The following is a 25,522-nucleotide window of genomic DNA, read 5'->3' as shown; positions in this document are numbered from 1 at the left end:
ATGTTTACCTCTACTGTTGGTGCTCTCCTGGATGTTGCTTCACGTTGCTTTGCTAACCATTCCACAACAATGTCGACTAGTTCATTGGTCCTGGAGAAGCTGTAAAAATATCTCCATGGGTCTTCCTCTGCCCAATGACATGCCCTATGGATCCATAGAAACTCTACTCTCATGCAGTGATCCTTCACAAAACAATGTGGGTCATACGGATTATAGCTTCGGGTCTCGAAAGGATATCTCTTGATCTCCTCTGTTTCGGCATCTGCATACTTGAGATTCCATATCTTGTACAACCTGATCCATAATGGAAGAGTGGGCCAAGGTGCCTTCTTCTTACGGTGCAACCTAGTTGACAGTCCTGTCGAGATGTGGTATGACACTTCTTGCATGACAAGCTTATCCATGGAAAACTTCGGAAAAACATGCGGAGGCTTCTCTGTGCTGTAAATTCATATGAAGGTGTTGGACGGTGAGGCATACCAATCTGCTATGTTGATCAGTGCCTCCATTGCTTCCTTTGACATGCAAGGTGGATCCTGCTCAAATATAATCTTATACACCGGGGTGACAAAATGATCTGAATTCTGTGTGATAACCCCTCTAAAGCTGCATTAGGAAAACAGTTTACAATAAGAATCAACAAAGGTTTCCGCTGATGTCCATGCCCACTTCATGCCCAGGAACTCCTAACAGGTACAAATTGTATCCAACCTATAGGCGGTCATGTAAATTTCTTCTTGTTGACCTTTGGGTGGCTACCGAGCTCTTGTTACCTATTCCTTCAGCCTGTGAGCCAACATGTCAGACTAGTTGCATGCTTTTCCTTCACTGGCTAGTTAGTCCAACGCGATCACCCAAGTCTGCGGGAAGTTCTTTGTGCTCTCTTAGTCATACAAGCGACATGAAAATATGACCAGGTATTGATACGCCTTATGTAGTATCTTTTTCTTGTAAATCTGGTTGGGTGTCATCTTGAATTTGGTTGGATCCTTCACCCAATTCTTCAAGACATCCCTGGAGTTGGCATTGTTGTTGGGTATGCTGAAGGGTGCCTCCATGGTGATCACTAGCTTCAGCAAGTGGTACATCTACTGATAGTCCTGTGCCCTGAAGGTAGAAATCTCTATCCCCCTGACACTGCTCAATGTCATCATCTCAAGATCAGTGTGCAAGATGATCCAATGTATCATGTCCGTGCATGGGAATGCAGGATACCTGCATGCAATCCGATACAAGCTGGACTTGTGAATGTTCACATAGACTTGGCGATCTTCAAGTTATTCCCGAAATGTGCCAGAGAATGCATCATTGACTTCTTGCCATTTCAGCTTGATGTATTTGTCTACAATCAGCTTGGTGTCTTCATATATCGACAAACTCATAGACACTCGCTCAACTGCTGCTCGAGTTGCACTTCCGTCGGTGTCCTTTAACCCTGCTCTTTTGGAGGCCATTGATCCTAAACTACTGAGAGACTGAAAAACACCTTCTATATCTGGAGACATGGTGACATGCATGGTAAGAAATATGTCAGCAAAAAACAAAGAAAACTTGAGGGATGACATGCAACATACCCGGGGAACTGCTGGCAAGGATTGTACAATTTTCACTGGGAGGTGGAGAAACTAAATGTCGAAACTATGTAAAAGGTAGTCCAGACTATTGGGAGGCTGGTTGACTACTGGAATTGCACAATACACAATCCATACTAGCCTACTAGGTGCTGAGATTGCACAATGTGCAATTTCAGCTGGCAAGTGATGCAAGCCTAGGGAATGCATTGTGAAATTTTCTGGGCTAGCAGTCACTGACTCTCACAATTGCGCAAGGAAGGACTAGAGGGCAATGACTGGCCAGATTTGTGCATTTTCTGGGAGGAAGGCAGAGCCTTCCCTCTTAGAATTGTGCAATGTTGTCCGGGTGAGGCAAACTCCAGGCCAAGGTTGCCCGAACCCGTCGACGGGCAACTGCAAGCAAATGAAGATGTGAATGCATGGAGATAATGAGTGTAAGCAGGGGTGAATGATCATGCATACAAACAATGAATGAAATATTCATAAAACGGAACAGCATGCATGTGTGTGAAATGAGTCGCCAAATCAGCGACTGTTCGTGCAAAACAATGTCATGCATGCACAACAATGAGATGCTAACGAAAAATGAAGCAGTGCTTGTACAGGCTAACCTACATGTAAATGATAGCAAGCATTCACATAAATCAAGTAGACATCACTCACACAAGCCAAAACACAAAAAGCAACATAAATGCTGCAAAAGTCAAGTTAAGCGGACTTACCCAGAAATAGTTGAGCTAGATGTGTCGAGGACTACTAGATGTGTTGTGGGATGTTAGAGCTCCAATATCAATGTGAAGAATGAGCTCTGAAGTGTCCAATAAATAAGTTTTAGGCTCATGATGCGCATGCCACAAATCTAGGAAAAAGAAACACTTGGAGGAAACTTTCTAAAATGATCTTTGCATGTAACCTCCAGCTGCTAAAAATAACTCCCTAAAATCTAGGGATGCTTTTTGCATGTAGATTTTTTCTATTTTGGGAAAACGCAGCCCATGCATGCAAGTTAAGTTTTCTCAATCTTGGAGGGAACTGGCCAACCTGGAGGCACATGCAACAGCCTGCTTGACTGAGGGAGATTTTTCAGCAATTTCTGGGATGAAGCTAGGTTGGTTGTATAGAGGGATTGCACAATTTTTGGGAGGAGCAGCTGACTATTGCCTAGAATTGCGTAATTTCTGGGTTGAGTTGCACTGTTGCGCTAGATTATACAATTTTCTAGGGGAAGGTTTTTTGATAGGATTACGCAGTTTCTAGGCCCAATAAGCTTCCAGACAGATTTGTGCAATTCCATGAGGGAAGGTTTGTTCCCCTCCATATGTTGGATGTGGAGCCTGTTTATCTTCTGTATTCAAAGGTTTCAGCTGGATGTATACCCCAGGAAGACTATACACCCCTCAATGCGGGTGGGGGGTGCAGAGGGGACTTGTCCCGTCCGGGGGGGTTAATCCCCCTTGGCTGGGGGGTTCGGGGACAGCACCCCTGAAGCTAAAAATAGATGTAAAATTGCCTTGTAAAAGTCTAGTACTTTCTAGTCAATCTGGGTCGTTCATTAGGCAGATGATCTGACGATGGAAGTTATGTTTAATTTAGGTTTTTTTGCCCTAGAAGGCAACCCCTCAATATATACGAGGGAATTGTATTGCGTTTATGTATATCTATATTCTAAGTGAGAAAGAGAGAGGAGATTGTAAGTGAAGAGGGTGTTATAGCAAATCTATTGTAGGTTGTATCTCTTTAGTTTGTTGGATAATATAAAAGGAAGGATTGGTTGTTTCTCTGTGGACGTAGTGCAAACTGGGTGAACCACGTATATCTGTGTCTCTCTTGTTTTATGCGTTTTCTTTGTTTATATTTCTACAATATTTTATGTGTTCCATTGCTCTATAATATATAATTTTCTAACATCATAATTACATAATTTTATGAGGGATCTTCTCAGCCAGTAGCTAACCCAAGTCTGGGATCGCATCCTGTGAGGGGAGTGAATTAAACTATCATGCACAGGCTGGAAATATGTTGAAAAACCAATGAAGCTCATGTTCTTGAAAGTGCAAGACATGCTGCTATGATGGTTGGTAGGGAGGCTCCAAAATGAAGCTAAGGAAAAATTTTGGAGGGTGGTTGTAGTTGCTACAACACTTGGCAACATAATGGTAGAACTATAGCTCTGTTAATGGACATTTTTAGTGAAAAGCAAGTCTAACACCTCCATAAGTATTGTTCAGTTCTCTGTTCATCTTGGTTTCCACACTTGCTTTATTGTAAGATGTAGCATCTGCCAAGCTCTTGGTCAGTCAACACACATTCCAAGCCAAGTCAACACAGTTGTTTCGATTGGGGATGAGTGGTATATTGGTGCACAAGCAGTATGATTGTCAGATTTTTAGTTTCATCTCTGGTGTTGCTCTACTACCAGCAAGCCAGGACAGTACCCTGGCAGAGTCATGCAGGAAAACAAGCATCGCTCCACTGCTAGCAAGCATGGTCAGTACCTCAATAGAGTTACTTGCATCACCACTTTGCATAGGAAGCCTTTCTCTTCTTTCACCTTATTTGTTTTTTTGAAATTCTTTCACTTTTCCATTTTTCCATTTTTCATAATTGTGCGTAACATTTATTCATTTCAGAGGCGAAAGAGGGATCCCAAATTATTGAGAGAAGAAGAGGTTGTTCCTTTAGAATTTTGGAGGGTGGTTGTAGCTGCTACAACACTTGGCAACATAATGGTAGAACTATAGCTCTATTGATGGACATTTTTAGTGAAAAGCAAGTCTAACACCTCCATAAGTATTGTTCAGTTCTCTGTTCATCTTGGTTTCTACAGTTGCTTTATTGTAAGATGTAGCATCTTCCAAGCTCTTCGTCAGTCAACACACATTCCAAGCCAAGTCAACATAGTTGTTTCGATTGGGGATGAGTGGTATATTGGTGCACAAGCAGTATGATTTTCAGATTTTTAGTTTCATCTTTGGTGTTGCTCTACTACCAGCAAGCCTGGACAGTACCCTGGCAGAGTCATGCAGGAAAACAAGCATCGCTCCACTGCTAGCAAGCCTAATCAATACCTCAATAGAGTTACTTGCATCACCTCTCTGCATAGGAAGCCTTTCTCTTCTTTCACCTTATTTGTTTTTTTGAAATTTTTTCACTTTTTCATTTTTTCATTTTTCATAATTGTGCATAACATTTATTCATTTCAGAGGCAGAAGAGGGATCCCAAATTATTGAGAGAAGAAGAGGTTGTTCCTTTAGAGAAGTAGTTTATATATACCTCTAACATTCTTGTTAAGGTTTTCCCCCTCACCTTACTCTACTTGACTGAGCTGACAAGGGTTAACCCAAAAACAACCGACTAGAGTAGGTGACACTAGTTAGCGTGCAAGCATTGTGTTTTTACCAAGGTATTTTCCATTGTTGTATCATGGACTAAAGATAAAAAGTTCTTCATGTAGAGGTAGGATGACAAATAACCAATTATTGGTAACTGCACAAATCCTCTTGTACTTTACCTAGCTTGTTCAAGAGTCGCACACGGTTTCATGTGAAAAAAAACCTACGAGTGCAAACAAGAAAAAAAAAAAAGAAGCAAAAGCAAAAGTAAATGCGTAAGCAAAGTGAATAAGAAAATAAGCATGCAAGGTAAGAAGCAAACATACATGCAAGAAAACAAACCAAAATAAAACACTACTCCTACTCCTAAGCTAATGGTGCTTAGGTCTGCTCACGTGAAGTGATACTTCAAATGTAGCCACCGCGCATTGGTCGACCCATGTTGGTGAAGGAATGGTTCGCGAACAACACAACTGTATGAACCAACAAACAAGAAAGATATTACAATGAAGACAAACACACTCCAAGTTTAAATGTGTCCACAAAACATAAGTGAGTGCAAGTGCATGACATGTAATCTGTGGACTTATCACGATGTTGTGCGACACTGCGTTCAACTGTTAAGCATACACATACTCTTTACTGTGACATGAAAGAAAATGAATGAAACAAAGACAACTTGCGTCATGCACGTGTGCTAATTGCTATGTAAGATTCCTCCAATGCATGAGCGATGGGATTGTGTAGCTCAAGTGGAGGAAGCATGATCTGTGTGTGAGATTAATCTTCAATGCATATAGATGAGTGATGAGGAGCCTTGGGTGTTTCAACAATTTCCTGATCGGAAGTGAAACCAACCTCAGGATAGTGAGGGCCTGACATAACCATCATCTCCAGCTAAAGTGCCTCAACAATTTGTGGGGTTTCGAATTCATCGACAAATAGATCATCATAAATAGGTGGCTTGGAAAAATTCACCATCTGTTTTATCCTCTCTGTTTTCGGATGATGGACTGACATCTGGGGTATTCTGTGAATGATCAAGAATGGGTGCATTCGTAGACGAAGATACACATGCATAATCATGGATGGTAGAATCACCAAATATGTCAGGAAAAAATGGAGGAGGCTCAGATAGAAGGGAGTCATCCTTCGCCGAGGGTTGATGCTCAAGCTTCCAGTCATACTCTTCATGAATAACAACATAGGTTGGTTGTGCAACACGAACTCCATTGATAGCTTGATCCTCATTCACAAAAAGTGTAGAGTCCAGAATGGAAGAACACAAGATAGTGCAATTTGGAGGCTCAGCAGAACATGAAGACGGAGGTTGAGGTAAAACAGTCATGTGACAACCCATGGGCTTCGCAACCAAATCTGCACAGAAATTAAGAGAAGTGATGTTGGGAGGATGTGACAGTTGAATGGATGTGGGTGCATGTCCTCCCACATCACTCTGTAGTGGTGGAGTTGTTTGATGAGGGGACGGTGGACAGTCACTTGTGACAATGACTGTGTTCGTCTATGATTGCACAGCTCCATCACGGAAGTATGCTGAGCAGACCTTGGGCTTGAACTTTCTTTTAGGATTAATATATTTGGTAAGACAGTACTCAAATCTATCCATGAGATACTGTAATTTCATTTGACTTTTCGGAGCTTGAAACTCCAACACATAGAAGCGGTCCCAAAATTCCATATGTGATTCATGCAAGGCCTTCCATTGTTGTAACAGTTTTTGGTCAAGACGTTCTGTATCAAAATGATGGAAAGTAGATTCAATGAGATCAAAGAACTGGTCAAGTGAGTGCACACTGCTAGGAGGCAAACTCCAGCACCATCGTGGTGGAGATTCACGAAGTGTGTATGAAAGCAGCAGGTTGACCTCTTCTACATAGAACTCATCTGCATTCTCAAGGAATACATAGAAGTCTTCTAAGTACTTAGGCCAGGCTACTTCGCCTTCACCATGATATGTGAATTTAGACAAGAAATCAAAAAAATCCCTCGTGATGTTGAGAGGGTCGGCATGCGAAAGTCATCGTGGAGGGATGAGTGTAATAGAATCCATGATAGATGTGAAAAGGTTCAAAATAGGTTGAGAGGACACAACTTTTCATCTCGCCCTCCTTTTAGCGCTAGAAATTTTGACGGTGATGGACCCACCAACATGTTAGGGGATCTCCTCAGTAAGAAGTCCCAACTAGACCTTAGACTATTTGGTGTAGGTGTCCCAGTAGTGGATCGTACGGTATCGCCTTGACCGCGGTTGCGAGCAGAGGTGTTGAGTTACGAAATGGGTATGTATTTACTCTTAATTCCATCACCTTTTTCCTATTTTCTTATCTCATATCTTGATATGCTAACATAGTGATGGATTATGATAAGAAACAGATGAACTAATCTCATTTAAGATTTAGCCATCGTAACTAACTTTTATTCCTTTTTATGCAGAGAAATGACGAAAGGAACAATTGTTTTTCCCTAGCGACAGAACAACATAATTCAACAAAGGAAGAATAGGGCACGTCAGTTGTGGTCAGGTCGGAGGACAAATCAGGAGGATCAACACTAAATATGAAGGGTGTCTGAAGATAGCATTCAGTTGCGAATCCCTCGGGATTGAGAGATCCTGAGGAATCACATTTATCTTTTACCTCTTTCTGACTATAAAAGAAAAATATTGTAGGAGGAAAGGGGATCGATCTCTGTTATTTCAAATTGTAATTTTAATTTATAGACTCATGCTATTGGAGAACACGACCATATTGTAATGAGACTTGAGTTCAATGATTAATATATAATTGACATTGTTGTTCATTCGTATTCTCTGAAGTAGCTCAGCAGTATTCATTGGTGGCTAACAGCCTAGCCTTTGGTGGATTAAACTACTCCCTTGTGTTATATATTTCTGATTCTTCCAAGTTTTATTGGTTTGATAGTTTTCCCATTTTCTGTGAGTTTATCTTATTTTTTGTTTACCGCTTTCCTATATTGAAGTAGTACATTTTCTTTACATGTTTTGCAGCACTGTCATTTGATTCTATTTACACTTATTGTAGATTAAATTATTTAGCCATTAAGACAGTGAATATTATTGATTTAATCAGCTGTAAGAGTTTGGTTATTGCTATTGAACTCTCGGTTGACATCATTTCCATTTGGATTGCTTAGTTGAGATTGAGTGTGCTTTAGATTGAATCAGCTAAGAAGAGATTGGTTATTGCTACTATGCTCTTGGTTGATGCTATTGTTAATTGAATTTCTTGTGTGAGATTTGATTATGATTTCAACAGATGATTAAGTCTTGATGCTTAGATGCAATATTTCCTTTAGCAGTTGCAATTTGAGTTTTATAAATGCATCCGTTTACTCTTGTATCAAAGGTTTGTACTTCATTTTAAGAAACATTACTCTCTAGATTCATAGCATGCACATATTGTGTACACTCTTGGAATAAAAGGACTTGCCCGGGTTGATGATTAGTGTGGGGTAATTAGGAGTTTTAAAAGACACCTTTTATCAACCAACATTTTGGCATCATTGCCAGGGAGAGTGTCGCCATTTTACAAAGAGTGATGTATATCTAATAATTGTTGTTGGGAAAGAATTGGGTATTGAAAACAGAAGGTAAGAACCTACGTAACGAGCAAGTAAAGTGCTTTCTCCTCTGCCCTCTTTTCAACACAATTATAGAAAAGTGAAGTAGGTGTTTGATGTTTGTCTATTAGAGAGAACTAGGTATTAAAAACAGAAGGTAAGAACCTATGTACGGAGCAAGTAAAATTCCTGCTCCCCCACCTGCTTTCCAGCAAAATTTCTAGGAATTTAAGGTAGAAATAACCATTTGAATTTTGCATGATGACTAAGAAGAAAAGACCAAAAAACAATACAATCCCACACCCCAAACCTAAAAAATCTAAGGGACCGGTGACCCTTGGACTATCAACTTTTATCGATGACATCTTAAGAAAAGTTGAATCTCAGCCATCAGTAGGTCCTTGAACCGCTACTTCTAGACAACCTAATATCTCCCTTCGGGCCATAGGCTCACCATTTGTAGCCTACGCGGAGGTCCATAGTAAAACTGAAGAGACTAAGAAGAATTTTCAAGATATTGAAACTTCGCAACTAGTTCCCTCATAAGAAGAGAATTCTTGCAACATCCGTGAAGGAGAAGGAGAAACATGGGAATCTGAGGAACCAAGATCCCCTGAGGTAGTAATTGAGCAGAGGACACTCAATGTCCCAGATCAAGGGAGTGTTGTTATGATCATTCCTGCCTCCTCTAGACATCCTAGGGATAACTCTATAGCTCCAGAGATCCCGAAAGGGTACTTCATATCTCTGATCAAATGGCCAATAATCCAAAAACACCCCAGACCTCTACATTACAATGTCCTATTGTTGACACAGATGTCAACACCCCCATGAAATCTATCACTCTACAAAATATTCCCACCTTTCATGGACTTACTTCAGAAGATCCTGATGTGTTCTTGTTTGAATTCAGCATCCTATGTCGGGGTTATGATTACACCACCGACCCCAAGAAACTAAAGTTGTTTCCATCCACTTTAGAGGGAGCAGCCCTGCGTTGGTTTATGGGACTGGGTGGGGGCACCATAAATGATTGGGACCAAATGAAAAATGCCTTCCTTGAAAAATATCAAGATTATTACAGATCTAGAGAACTAAAAGACGAGATATTCCAAATGGTACAAAGGCCTAGTGAAACTTTGGAAGAGTATGTGGAGCATTTCCAATATAACCTCCAAAGGTCTCCCTATGCAAATCTACTTGATAATTTGCTAAAAAAAATGATGATTAATGGGATGAAAGACCAGTGGATAGAGACATTAAATATTACGGGTAAAGGTGATATATATCAAGATGATTATGCTAACATTATTGATTTGTGTATCAGGTGCTCGAGGGGCAGTACAAGATTGAAACCAATTGAACGTGTTATGATCACCAAGGACAAAAAAATCTCTGGTGGAAGCATTTCTCCTACTAAAATCTGCAACCTGCTGGAAGATTTCAAAATGGATATCCTGGGAACTCGGACAACACAATTAGACATAATGCAAGCAAAGCAGAAGCAGGTCGAAGCAGAATAGAACCTGGTTATTTTTTGCCCTTGATGCAAGAAGAAACGTAGTCATAAATAATGTCCACTGGATATGGTACAGACCTGTGCCATATGCATTAAAGAACATGCCATCGAAAATTTCCCATCACTCCCAGGATTAAAAGCAGTCTTCAAAGAGGAAGAGGAAGAAGCAGAACCAATCTACCTATTAAATCAATGTCGCCAATGTCAAGCACGAAAAACAGGCATGCCTACTGACCCATCTTCATTCTTTCAGCCTTCACAATATAATTCTCAACAATACACAGGGGATACATGGTAGAACTAGCCACCTTTTCCTAATTGGTAACCTCAAGCATTTTCTACACCACCTTGGTCCAATCAGTCAAATCCAAACAATAGTTTGCCAAATTCCTCTTACTTTCCACCATTATGGTAGAAAAATCCATATCCATCTCAATGGTCCCCCTCCACTTCAAAAAACCAAAACTGGAAATCAAGCTGGCAAATACCTATGAACCAACCAACAAGGACAATCCCCCTGCTTCAACCTACGCTACCAACACCTTACACGTTGCAGCAGAATCCTCAACCCAATCTATGACCACAACTCCCAGCCCAGCCCAACCCAAATCCTAACAACAGAACAGTCTAGTCGATACAAATTATTGAAGGTCTGGATTTGGAAACTGAGGTGAGAGAATGTAATGAACTCAAATTGAGGTTTGGATGAATAATCGAGTCAGATAAATATAAAAATATATAATTGGAAGAACCACTACCTGTAGAACAAACACCTTAGAGAATACCTTTCTCGGCCTTTTGGCTAAGATCAAGTGTAGTATCTGTTCTTATCAGTTTAATATCTGATACGTGGTTCATAGAACCACATGATATTAAATGTATTTTTCTAGGGGGAGGGAGAACAAACACCTTAGAGGGAGAATAAAGTCAAACAAAAAATACACAAATAAACTATTACCTCTTCTCCACCATTCCCAGAAAGATTGATTATACCTCGCCTAATCGAATATCCTAATTTCGATCTCATGGGAGAATTAAAAAATCTTTGTGTAAAAATACCCCTCCTCGAGGCTATTCAGGACATTCCAATCTATGCAAAAAACATTGAGGAATTATGTACCAAAAAGCCTACGAGGAAAAAAAAAAGTAACACCAACTTTCCACGTAGTCGGAACTTTGTCTGATTTATTATTAGGCAGAGAGATATCGGTGAAATATGAGGACCCAGGAAACCCTATTGTCATAGTACAAATAAATGGATGTTACTTTCCCAATGCGTTAGTCGATCTAGGGGCAGCCATTAATATTCTCACAACAACAACCTGTCAGAGACTTGGCATCACAACCTTAGATCCAACTACGACCTTCCTGGAACTTGCTGACTGATCAGTTATTAAACCAGAAGGGACATTACAGGATGTAATGGTGTCTGTAGATTCTTTGGAGTACCCAACATATTTCTTGATTATTAGTCCTAGAATCCGGCTAGATGTTTATATAAGCTGTCGAATAGGCAGTATGACTATAGCCAGAGGAAATAATGCGAAGAACCTATATTTATACCCTCCAGCTCAGCCAATCCTAACCATAACAAAAACTAGGAAGCAACTTGTAACATATTTAACCAAAAATATTTGATCACTGCTAACTATAACAGATGCTCTTGAATTTAAGAATCAAACAGAAGATGACATTATTAACACTTACATTAACCACCCAACTATCATATCTAATCTAAAATGTCACATGATCGAAGTAACCCTCGATAACGAAATTGAAGAAGATCCTTTAAAATATATCAATGACCAAATAATACCAACAACAATTGTTTATAACAGCAAACCCATTGAAATTGAGCTAGGGAAAGTCCTAAACATTAACAAAAACCTGACTGATGACCAGCAGCAGAGGCTTATCTAACTGTTTAGGAAATATAAAGGGGATTTCACTTGGGATTACCCAGATATGAAAGGAATTGACCCGCAGTTATGTATGCACCACATCTACACTGAAAAAGATGTGAGACCCATTTGACAACCTCAACAAAGATTAAACCCTCACCTAAAGGATGTTGTTAAAGACAAACTACAGAAACTGTTAGATGTAAATTTCATCTATCCTATATTTGATATAAAATGGGTTTCTCCATTAGTTGTGGTTCCTAAAAGGAATGGAAAATGGTGCATATGTGTTGATTACAGAGACCTTAACAAGGCAACGCAAAAAGATCATTTTCCCCTTCTGTTTATCGACAAGGTTCTAGACACATTGGTAGGTAAACAATTCTTCTGTTTCCTGGATGGCTTCAGTGGCTACAACCAAATCCAAATTGCCCCTGAAGACTAAGATAAGACTACCTTCACCTGCCCCTAGGGGGCGTTTACTTACAAGGTATTACCTTTCAGACTGTACAATGCACTTGCTACATTCCAAGAGCCATACTCAGTATTTTTGCAGACTTCATAAATGAGGGATTAGAGGTGTACATGGATGATTTTACACCCTATGTAGATGACTTCGAGCAGGCATTACATACACTGGAGAAATTCCTGGAAAGATGCATTGCTACTAGGCTCTGCTTAAGCCACGAGAAATTCCACATGATGATGACTGAAGGCATAATCCAGGGTCATTACATCTTAGCAGCTGGAATTCAGGTAGATCTAGCAAAAATTTAGGTAATCCTCTTACTACCTCCCCCCTGCACTCAAACTAATGTACGTAGTTTTTTGGGATTTTTGGATATTATCAAAGATTTATAAAAACGTTCTCCCAAATTGCTACACCATTATATGCTTTGATAGGAAATATCAATTTCATATGGACTGACAAATGTGACATTGACTTTGTGAATTAAAATGGCTAGTATTAACAACCCCAGTACTACGGGGCCCAAACTGGGATTTTCCATTCCAGATTTCATCCGACGCATCAGATACGGCCATTGGAGTAGTTCTCAGCCAAGAGGAAGACAAGAAACCCTATGCAATATACCACATCAACAAAAATTTAACTCCTATTGAGTTGAATTACACAGTGACCAAGAAAGAGTTTCTAGCTGTAATCTATGTTATTAACAAATTTAGACACTATATAATAGGATACTCCCCATATCAGCTAGTGTTTGGCAAAGAACCTATCTTCCCCATAGAATTTGAAATTCAGACATTGAGGATAGCCCAAGAAGTAGGGCTGGATTTGAATGAGGAACAGGTTAATAGACTACATCAAATCAATGAATTGGATGAGTCCAGCTATCAACTCTTCAACATACTGCACTTATTCAACAACAAAGAGAAAAATGGCATGATTCCCTCATCAAGAAAAAGATATTCCATGAAGGTGACTGGGCACTTCTGTACGATTCTAGGTTCCAAGATTTCCCAGGCAAACTCTATACTAGATGGTTAGGTCCCTACGAAATAAAAGAGGTGCACGATAATGGCACCCTTACATTAGCCACCATTGATTGGTTTGGCTACTCTTTTAAAGAAAATGGGCATCAAGTACGCCTCTCCCACAAACCGCTTACAAAGGAATCCTTTTGCCAAAAGATATGTGAATATTCTGCGATACAAATTCTCGCTGAAGAGGACAACTCTTCGACAACACCACTCTAGTGAAGAATTTATCTTTGAAAAATGTACATAAAATTGCTTTTCTATTTTATTTGCTTAGAACAATAGAGATGATTGTTTGTCAGTTTTTTTTCCTGTTTTCCTTTGTTGTTCCCTATAGGGAACAACACTTTTTGCATTCATTTTTATTTGTTGTTCCCTATAGGGAACATCACCTTTTTCGTGTATTTTTCTCTGTTGTTCACTATAGAGAACAGTTATTGTTCCCTATAAGGAACAACACTTTTTGCGTGTATTTTTCTTTGCTATTCCTTATAGGGAACAACACTTTTTGCATGTATTTTTCTTTGTTGTTCCGTACATGGAACAATTGTTGTTGCCTATAGGGAACAACACTTTTTGCGTGTTTTTCCTTGTTATTCCCTACAGGGAACAACTACTGTTCCTTATAGGGAACAACACCTTGTGAGTATTTTTTAGAACACCCTTTCTCCCCCTTGCATGATCATTCCTAGGCCATCCCAGTTCACTCTTTATGATCCTCTTTATGGAATAAAAGTACAATACATATTTAAGGACAAAAAGTATGGAGTCTATTGAAACAGACAAATATCTTGAATATTATCATCTTTAACAAGATTGCTTTGTGATGATCGAAAAATAAAGGACACAATTATCTATATCACTTCACTATCCTCATTTCCACTATAAATCAAACTGATTGATTATCTGTACCATGTTGGTTCTCCCCTATCCCGTATAAATCTCTTTGTTTATTATCAATAAGATTATGGGTATATTTTTTATTTATTTATATGTTTAAACTTCTTCCGCCATCCCTACTCTTAAGGAGTACTTAGCCACCCTCTATATATAAAATGGGGAATGTTTATATATATATATATATATATATATATATATATATATATATATATATATATATATATATATATATATAATATATATATAATATAGATATAGATATATATTCACTAACAATTTTATGATTTTTCCACAGATGGAGGATAGGGGGTCTCATCACGAGCCAGCCTACCATGATCATAAGGAAGGAGCAAAGTGGCATTCCCACTATGGCCACCACACCAAGGATATGATCCAATGGATACAACAAGAAACAAAGTCCTTGGAACAAGAGGTCTCATCATGAGCCGGCCTGACCACTTTCACTACTTCCCAGTGAATGGCAATGTGTTCATCTGGTTACCATGCCAACACATTAGTCTCTACTATGGACATCATAATGCACTTCCCCAATTATACATAAAGAACCATGGTTCCCAAGGGTTAGAAAGCAACTCTGTCGAGGCTATGGATGCCTGCAGGCAAAAAAAGCTCTGCTTATGGTATTGAAGTTTTATTTTCTACATCAATAATTATTATAATGCCCTCCCCTTATGTTTCTATCTTTTCTATGGAGAGATGATGTCCCTAACTTACCTTGAACCTTTATGCATGAGTTAATCTTTTAAAATCAATCACAATAGTTTTAAGTGGAATAACGACGGTAAAGTATTATTTCCTGCGTATGTTATCCTTTTTCTTTATCGCATCACCTCATGTAATCTTATCACTTATTGATAATTCTCATTACACACCTTGTTTTCATTACTCCAATATCCTTTATGATCCTTTCATTAATATACGTACCTTTCCACTTTCATTACCCAACCCATCACCCCTATACTTTGCCGCCAGCGCATCATCCTTTCATTTATTCGGTCGTAGGCGACCCATCATTTCAAGAGGGGGCGAGGACCTCCAGTATACTCATGCATGCACTGTCATCTTTTTATTTGATTTTATAAAACAATACGACATCCCATAATCATAGAGCGTGTGGCATTATAGCAGTCCTCGATAACGGTATTTATGTTTATGAAGCATCACCTAATAGAGCCATTACAACCATTTGTTGTTCCATCTCTCAACTCCGTTAGTTGCTGTGCTTTCTCCACTATGTTGATCATTTGCAGAAGTCAAGCATCATGGGAGGAAGAATAGTGCGCTGAGAACCTTTAACACTGGTTGTCTCCGATGAAGCTAGGGAAATTCTAGCTCACACAAGATGGTCAGCATATTTTACAAGATTTCAAACCCCCAATGAGGAAATCGCCATCAAATTTTTATAGCATCTACAAAATGGACAATCCTTGGTAAGAGGCATACAAATCATTGTAACAGATGTTGTGATAGCAAAAGTGTTTGGGTTGCTGGTAGGACTAGTATGGGCTGGCAAGCGATTAAAGCTGCATGACACTATGGAGGTTTTTAGGGATGAAGGATAGGAGCTAATCAAGAAGGGTAAAGGCATTCGGCCATCTTCTCTCTGAGAGCCATGGGGAGAATCGACATGAATTGTCCAGAACTATATTACCTGCGATGGGTGTAAAGACGTTGTAAGGCCGCAAAAACTCAAACTTTTAGCAGTTTTAAAACAAAAATGCTCTGTTAATTTTCCTGCACTGTCGAATTCGTTATTGCATGACACTGCCAAGAGGCCGAGGCAGTCTCAACACATAGAAACAGTAGTTAGCCACCATTGTTTGATCAAGTTAATAGTTAGTCATAACCTTGCCCAACAACAATCAACCTGGGATGATCTAATATTCGCCCTCAAAAGAGGTGAAGACCTGCTAGCACCTAACCCTGTTCCAAAAGGAAAGAGGACTGCCCTTTCAAGAAGCATACATCGCAAACGCAAACGATCTACAAGGTTGAAGTCAAAACAGGGAGAATCTGAAAATTCTCAAGGCAGTGCTAGTCAACCCATAGAATTATCCAGCCCAACAAATGAACAAGACTTACAACTAGAGTCAGGAGGACAAGATAACCCTGAAACAAAACTTGAGGAATGAGCAGGGCATTCTGATGATGAACAAAGAAATGAAGTGGGACCTCCTTCAACACCAAATATGAGTTCTCAAGATGATCTGTTGCACGATTTCAAGATAGGGATGGCCCAGGTCCTAGCCAACATGAATGTCTACATGTAGCCTGAAGGACCGCTTAATCTTAACTTAGGAGAAACCAAATCTCCAGGGAATTCTAGCTATACCAGAATTCTATCTCCCTCAAAAGATACAAACTGCGAAGCGGAAATAGATACAGAGGCTATTCAAGAATTAGAGAACCAATCTGGTGACATGCTCCCAGTGGAAAACAGCCATGAAGGTCTAGACACAAAAAACATAGGCCAAGAAGAGGAAGCAGAGACAAAGATTATTCGGGAATCTGATAATCAATCTAGAGACATAGTCTTATTAGAACAAAGCCAGGGTGAACAACCAGGCTCTTTAGAGACAAAAGCTATTAACGAAACTATTAGCAGACCAGTTACTCCTCAGAAAAGGTATAGAGCCAAAACGAAATTGAAGAAGCTATGAAAATAACACCAAAAGCTTCGCAAGATGGTCAAGAGGCTCCGAAGAAAAATAAAAGAAATCACAGCGGGAAAGGTTCCGAACAATACCCCTGAGGTAGTAAATGTGGTCGTGCAAATGGAATTATATGAAGGTAGGGCTACAGGAACTCAAACTGAGCCCATACCTACTCAAACAGTCATCACTCAAGAGGAACCGCATGTAGATTTAGTAGACGTAGCTACTCAGATGGAGGTTTGGACCTCCCACAACAAAGAAGTACAGACAGAAGATGTACCCTCTTATAGCATGGGCACTCAGACAAAGGTTTGGACCTCCCACAATAAAGAAATACAGACAGAAGATATCCCTTCTTATAGTATAAGCACTCAAACGAGCATACAAGCCAAAGACATCATGACACACCATGACCCCATTCTACTAAATCTTTAGGAAGAATTGGCACAAGCTCGACTCGTGTTGGAACGACTTGAACAAGAAACCATTTCCCGACAGAAATATCAAGAGCTGCAGAAACAACTTTGGGAAATGAATGTAACAGAGAGCGAGACTTTTGACAGATGCAGAAAGGCGGAAGAAAAAATGGAGAAGATCAAGCTCAAGTTAGACAGAGTCATAAGGTAGAAAAACACCATCTGCTCACTGTATTCGGATGTCCTGGCATGCAGGTCTCCCACCACCAATTATGCCTTGTTTTTGTTAGAATGGTACATGTTATTGAAAATTAAAGCTATAAGAGCTCGTAAACCAATTGAATTAAGAATAGTTGAAGATTTTATAAATTGCTATAAGCAATATGGTGTAAAGGTCCAAAGTCTTCTTTGTGAGTTTTATCTACACAATTTTATATTAGAGAACGAGGTGGAAAAGAACCCTAACACTTTTGTAGGAGATGTTCAATTCCAGGCTTTTATTTTGTTTGTTGTTAACCAACTCAAATGGTTTAAAGCTTATAATGCATTTCAAAGACAGGAACATGGATTGGATCTTTGCATGAGAAGTGAACCTAAGCATCCCTTACAAATGTTTTCCAACCATAAAATTTTGATGACACGAGAAGGGGTGATTAAAACTTTAGGGTCCATTCATAAGGAGATTGTACAGAAAGGAGTATCATATTTCCTCTCCATTCAAGAAAGTTCTCTGACTGCATCTAAACTCAAATGGATGATATCCACTAGTAGTGTGAAAGATAGGGAACCATTTAATTATAGAAATTTTAAAGTAGCTGTAGCCCGTTTGGTCACCTATAGCAATCTTATTTTGAGAGAAGGACCTTACTGGTTAGGATGTTAGTTTCGGAGCCCCATTATTTGGTATCCCCCTGAAGGTTATCAAGCTAACTATGAATTTCCTAAAGGCAAGGAAGGGCCCACCTTTGCTCTCTTGGCTCAACATCATGGTTTTAGACAAATTTTTTATGCTTCCTCTCTAGCCTACGCTTTAACTACACTGCATAAGAACTACTTACTTTTCACGAGGGCATGAAACAAGGTAAGTAGGGGAGTATGTTGAGTTATGAAATGGGTATGTATTTACTCTTAATTACATCACCTTTTTCCTCTTTTCTTATCTCTTTCATATCTTCATATGCTAACATAGTGATGGATTATGATAAGAAACAGATGAACTACTCTCAGTTAAGATTTAGCCATCATAACTAACTTTTATGCCTTTCTATGCAGAGAAACAATGAAAGGAACATTTGTTGTTCCCTAGCGATGGAACAGCATAAACCAACAAAGGAAGAATGGGGGTGTCGGTTGTGGTCAATTCGGAGGACAAATTAGGAGGATCACCGCTAAATATGAACCTTGGTGTTTGAAGATTAGTTGTGAATCCCCCAGGATCGAGAGATCCTGAGGGATCACATTTATCTTTTACCTCTTTTTGACTATAAAAGCAAAATATTGTAGGACGAAGGGGGATCAATCTCTGTTAGTTCATGTTGTAATTTTAATTTACAGACTCATGTTGTTGGAGAACACGACCGTATTGTAATGAGACTTGAGTTCAATGATTAATATATAATTGACGTTGTTTTTCATTCGTATTCTCTGAAGTAGCTCAGCAGTATTCGCTGGTGGCTAAGGGCCCGACCTCTGGTGGATTAAACTGCTCCCTTGTGTTATATATTTCTTATTCTCACAAGTTTGATTGGTTTGATAGTTTTCCCATTTTCTGTGAGTTTATCTTATTTGTTATTCACTGCTTTCCTATATTGAAGTAGTAAATTTTCTTTACATGTTTTGCAACACTGTCATTTGATTCTATTTACGCTTATTGTAGATTAAATTATTTAGCCATTAAGATAGTGAATATCATTGATTTAATCAGCTGTAAGAGTTTTTTTATCTCTATTGAACTCTCGGTTGACATCATTTCCATTTGGATTGCTTGGTTGAGATTGAGTGTGATTTAGATTGAATCAGCTAAGAAGAGATTGGTTATTGCTACTATGCTCTCAGTTGATGCTATTGTTAATTGAATTGCTTGTGTGAGATTTGATTTCGATTTCTGTAGAGGATTAATTCTTGATGCTTAGATGCAATATTTTCCTTTGGAGTTTCAATTTGAGTTTTATAAATGCATATGTTTACTCTTGTATCAAAGGTTTGTACTTCATTTTAAGAAACTTTATTCTCTGGATTCATAGCATGCACATATTGTGTACACTCTTGGAATAAAAGGACTTGCTCAGGTTGATGATTAATGTGGGGTAATTAGGATTTTAAAAAGACACCTTTTATCAACCAACAAGAGGCAAGTAAGATATCCCTATTGGTAGCAAGGGTGTGACACATGAAGCAAGTCAATGAAGGTGCATGAACGGTTCTAACACACAGAGGGTGATGTGAGTGTGCCCCTTGGAAGCCTATGGAAGAATGTGCTAAGAAGGGAATGAACGATAAAATATGCATCACAAACTGGAAAGAAAGTAAGCTGACAATCCAAAGTGATTGTTAAACCAACAACATATTTTAGTAAGATTCATACATACTTATACAGAAAAATTCCATACATGCATGTGTAAGAAAACGGATACAGATATCATTAGAGTAAACAAGTTCGCTGAAATACAATAACAACATATGCATGAAATGTTCTGGCTCTATTATATTAAGAAGTGAATGTTCCAATCATACAGTACAACCATGACCAACCACTAGTCCCGACAGTGGAACGTTATAGTCACTGTCACCTGCTCTTCTAAAGAGATATACTAGTTGTGCACTGTGGAGAAGCCAAGCCTCGTTACAATACTCTCCAAGATTTCTCTAAGATACTCCTATCAGAAGCTTGGCTAACCAAAAGCCTCTACAATGAGTTATGAGGGACTATATATAGCAAAGTGTGGGGTGACCCTTGACATTCCCCTTTGTGACTATTCATCTACCCTCATGACTCTTCAACTACTTTATGATTGTTACATTCAACTATCGACACTTGAACTTCCACTTGAAAAGACATTACATACAATCTGCACATGTACCCATGTGAGAAAAAATAGGCTTGAGCAAGCCATGCAAAACATCACTATGACTCAGACAACTGTGGGAATACCAACTCTTTGACATCCTCACGATGGTCGACAGTGGCGAACTGATGCCAAGCTCAGTAATCTTTGATGGTGTTCGTGTACTCTGTGGTGGCATCCTTCTCGAAACAAACTCTTGCCTTTGTTGCATCCGGGTACACTGCTCTCTCTTATCTGTCCAACTCGTCTAATAACATGTGCATCATTGTCTTGAGTTCGACCAGACCAACGACATATTGATGCATGGTGTCTACACTAATCACTAAGTCTGCGCTGGTGGCTATGTGCATCAACTCGTCAAAGTACAAATCAAGCTCCAGTCAAACTTGTGCCTTTGTCTTTGCCTCGGTGAGTATCCCAATAGATGGGATCGCATGTGTGCACAAAACAACATCCATGCTTCTGAATACCCATTCATGGGAAGCCTGCAAACTAGTGATGAGTTGCAGGAGTTCTTCAGAGTTCTAGATCTGACTCCAGATGCATTCCTTCAGCTCGACTGCTCTGGGCTTCATCATCTTGGGCAAGTGTAATGGGGTTCCCTTGTATCATATTGTCCATATTTGCATGTAGTCCACAATAGTATGCAGGTTGAGAAGATACGTGCTCTCCTAGAACATCATTGCTGCCAACCATTTAGATGGACAACTGCCTTATGCATGGTACCAAACGTGGAATACAATGCTCACATGACTGTCTCAAGGGATGATACTTCATCCAGTATCGCCTTCTTCAACTCTTCTCAGGTGGATGTTGTAACCAATTCTCCTCCCTGCTTGGTCATCTATAACTCCTTAGCCATTCGCTCATTCTCATCTATCAAGAAGCAAACACTTGAGCTAGTGGCTTCAGCATATGCTCTAGTAGCATCAACCAATGATGCTAGATGCTTGCGCACATCAGACACGATCACTCGTTCTTCAAACTACGTAGGAGATGTGTTGCCATCCAGAGTAGACACTCTATGTGATTTCAAAACTCTATGTTGTGACTCATTGAATGATATGTTGTGCATCTCTCCTTCCAGATTGTCTCCAAGGATCTCAGTATCTCCTTGGTCGCTTGGGGCTTGCTTTGCTTCCAGATCTGGTGAATCTGGTGGGTTGACCTCTTGATGGTAAGGAATGAGGTCGATGTCTTGCTCTCACTCTTGCTTCTTCATATCTATATCCATCTACTCATGTGCTTGTTTAATCTCTTGAGCGAAGTCCAACTCCTGCGACTGCTCACCTTGTCTGCTTTGCGCCAGTTGCTCGGATGAGTCAACTACCTGTACGAGCGCAGTTTCTTCTGTCTGTACATGTTGCACCCCTGTTGTTCCTGTCCTTGCTACACTTCCTTCTCCTTTCTGCACAACTCTTGTTCCTTCCTTAGTTTCTCCTTCAACTCATGCAACTCCTTCACTGTTTCCTCCATTCTCTATTTTTCTCTCCGCCTTTGCGCAGTCCCCCTGTCATGTTGTTGCCTCTTCACCTCTATTTCCAAAGCTGATTTTGGCACAAGTGGGTCTTCTCTGAATTTGCAGATTTGTTTTGCCACTACATTGTCGACAATCTTTCTCTTGCCTTTGTCACATGCCATTATGTTTACCTCTACTACTGCTACTACTGGTGCTCCCCTAGATGCTACTTCACACTAATTCTCTAAACATTTCACAACAATTTCGACTGGTTCATTGGGCCTGGAGAAGTTGTAAAAATATCTCCATGGGTCTTCCTCTACCCAATAACATGCCCCATGGATCCACAAAAACTGTACTCTCGTGTAGTGATCCTTCACCAAACAATGCGGGTCATACGAATTATACCTTCGGGTGTCAAAAGGATATTTGTTGATCTCCCCTATTTCAGCATCCACATGCTTGAGATTCTGTATCTCGTACAACCTGATCCACAATGAAAGGGTGGGCCAAGGTGCCTTCTTCTTCCGGTGCAGCCTAGCTGACGGTCTTGTCGAGATGTGGTATGACACTTCTTGCATGACGAGCTTGTCCATGGAAAACTTCAGCAAACCATGTAGAGGCTTCTCCGCGTTGTACATCCACATCTTCATTTTTCTTTGAGTTGCCTGTTGGTGAGTCTAGTGATATGAATAGCGTCCCAAGACACAAGAATAGGAAGAGGACATGTCCCATGTTCCATACACAAGTGCAGACAGTAGCCTCATGTATGAAATGGTCTATACTAGATGATCCATTGTATATGCAGTGGGAGTATTGAGCAAGTTTATGTCAAAACCAGGGAAGGACCATTGGACAATAGTGAAGCGAGTTTTCAAGTATTTTTGTGGCACTAGTGATTATGGTTTGTGCTACCAAGGAAGACCGGGATAGGATAGAGTTTTGGACATCCATGGCTTTGTTGATGCAGACTAGGCTGAAGATATAGATTGGAGAAGATCTACAAGTGGGTATTTTTTTAACCTATTTGGAGGTGCAACCAGTTGGATGAGAAAGAGACAATTTGTAGTGGCACCTTCAACTATAGAAACAGAATACATGGCAGCCACTCATGCAAGCAAGGAAACATTTTGGTTCTAGAGAATGTGTTCAAGTATGGGGTTAGCACAATGAGCTATAAGGATATATTGTGGCAACCAAAGTGAAAATTTCTTGGCAAAGAACCCTACTTATCATTCAAATACAAAGCAAGTTGATGTTTAGTATCACTTTGTGAGGGATATGATTGAGGACAAAAAGGTGTTGATGGTAAAGGTGGACACTTTGAAGAATGTTGTAGATGCATTGATGAAGTTTGTGAGCACTAAGAAGTTTTCTTGGTGTAGAGAAACAATGGGCATTGAAAGGTTGGACAATGACTAAGCTCTCTAATGACTCCCTATGTGGAAAAGAAAACAACAAGTGGGAGAATGTTGGGTGTGTGTTATATTCTTTCCACAACTAGCCGCACATGTGGGGGGGTGAATTATCACAACCCATGTTTGTTGCACTAGGCACATTAGGGGGGTCATAGGTGGGGCGCATCCCCCCTTGTCGAGGGGTTTTAGGGGAGAAATAGCCCCTGTGTATAGGGTTTGGGGCATTGCCCCGGGAATTTTTTTTGGACCCTATATTAGGTGGGGGACCTACCTATCATTTAGTGCATGGGTTTCACACATAGTTTTGGGCATAATGGTTTTCTGCCCATGGTATTTTGTAGATCTAGTCAAGGGAACTACAATTATGTTCTAATGCAGGGTTAATGGATTGAGGTTTTATGAATGCTTCAGCATGTATATATATGTATTGTAACATTGAAAGGAATATAATGAACAATCGATCTAGTAGTCTCGGTTTTGTGATCCAAGGGAAAATATATGTGTATTTGTTTTGTGTTTCTCTCCATTATATATTGTTTGTTTTTAAGAATTCATTTGCAGGTAATTTATATACAGGGTTAAAACCTACAGGCTCAAATTGCGATCAGATATAAGGTAGTCACATTAAACAAGTAGAGAAGTAGGAAGGTGAAGATTCTTTCAACCTTTCTTCTCTTTTTCAAAACCCTCCATGCCAAAACAATGTTCTTTCATTCTTGGATGATTCTCAATCTGCTAATCTTGGTAGTGAATCAAATGAAATCAATTCTTTCAATCAATCCGTAGCCTTTGGAAACAATCATTCTGATGATGATGACTTTGTTGATGTCTACGATCAGGAATGCCCAGGTGCGTCATCTGATCTTTTGGTTTCTCATGAAGACGTTATTTTAGATCTATAATCTAATTCACTCAAAGAAGATGTTCTTACTAAAATTTTCTCTTCATCTCAATATCTCTTTCACTCTACCATTTTTTATGCATCTACTAGTGACAGAGATACTCCATGCTCGTCAAGTTTTTCAACTGATGAGTTAACTTCTCAATTGGCACAAGGCGGTGATATTATCCATGAAGAAAATGAAAACAATCAAATCATTGATTACTCTTTCCATCCCCCATCATATCTTCTCTTGCATGAAGACAACCCTTCAAACTAGCTTGCTAATGAAATTTCCTTGATTCATTTATCTTTTGATTTGAGATTAGAAGAATATTTCGATTCAAGTAATCTAGTTGTTGAAGTTGAAAAATACGATCGAATCAATGACAGAGATGGATGCCATCTAGTGAACAGTGGTATTATTGAAACCAATGGTAACAACTATCTTCACACCATGCACGATTTGGTTCAACCTTCAAGATGTGATTTTACAATCCTTGAAAGTTATGGGACTTGTCAGGAAGTCAAGGCACTTCAATTTTTGTTGATGGTTATGTCATTATCTCACAACTCTGGTAACCCCATCGAACTAAGTCAGATATGGTTTCTTTCACAAAATCCTTCTCTTTGCATGGTTTCATTCGATGTAAATATATTTCTGAAAGATATTTGGTATTTTAGATGTAATCTTTAAAACTTTCAAGATTTGGTTTCTTATCAAATTCAGGAATCTTCTTCAGTATATCCATCTTCATGCAAATTTCTTGCATCAAAATCGAGTTTGGTTTGGATGTCTCTCATAACATCATGGAATTACGAAGTTGGTCATTTCAAAGAGCATCTTTGTCCTAAGGAATCATGCTTATTATATTCAATTTTTAATAGTTAGCTCCTAGTTTTCTTGTGAATGTTTTATTGAAAATATTTCCCTTCATCGCACCTGAAATCCTCTTGAGTGACAATGAATGCATGAGTTATTGCATGAATGAAATTCTTCTCATTTCAATATGTCCTGAATTGTCTCATGTGTTTGTTTTGATGGCATCCATTTTAAATTATTTCGATGATTACGATGCTTGTATAGTTTGTCACCAGTTACAGGAAAATGGTTTGTCACATTCGGCCTACAAGGAAGTTGGTTCGATTGTTTAGATCGTTCATAGAGATGTTCAAATTGATTTATTGTTGTTAATTACAAATTTGGAATCTGATGCTTTAATCATCCCATCTGATCATTATTTTTTCTTTGATGACTATCATTCAGCTTATCATTTTCCCA

General features: G+C 39.3%; 1 pseudogene; it reads left to right on the top strand.

Moving 5' to 3' along the window:
* The first annotated feature begins 10,807 nt into the window (after positions 1–10,807).
* Positions 10,808–10,938, top strand: LOC149186447 (U2 spliceosomal RNA; annotated as a pseudogene).
* Positions 10,939–25,522: the final 14,584 nt, after the last annotated feature.

Source organism: Pinus tabuliformis, chromosome 3_1 (assembly GCF_031772625.1).
Source record: "Pinus tabuliformis cultivar Carrire ecotype Pingquan chromosome 3_1, CPIR1, whole genome shotgun sequence".
Taxonomy (NCBI): domain Eukaryota; kingdom Viridiplantae; phylum Streptophyta; class Pinopsida; order Pinales; family Pinaceae; genus Pinus; species Pinus tabuliformis.
This window is presented reverse-complemented; position numbering and strand designations above follow the sequence as displayed.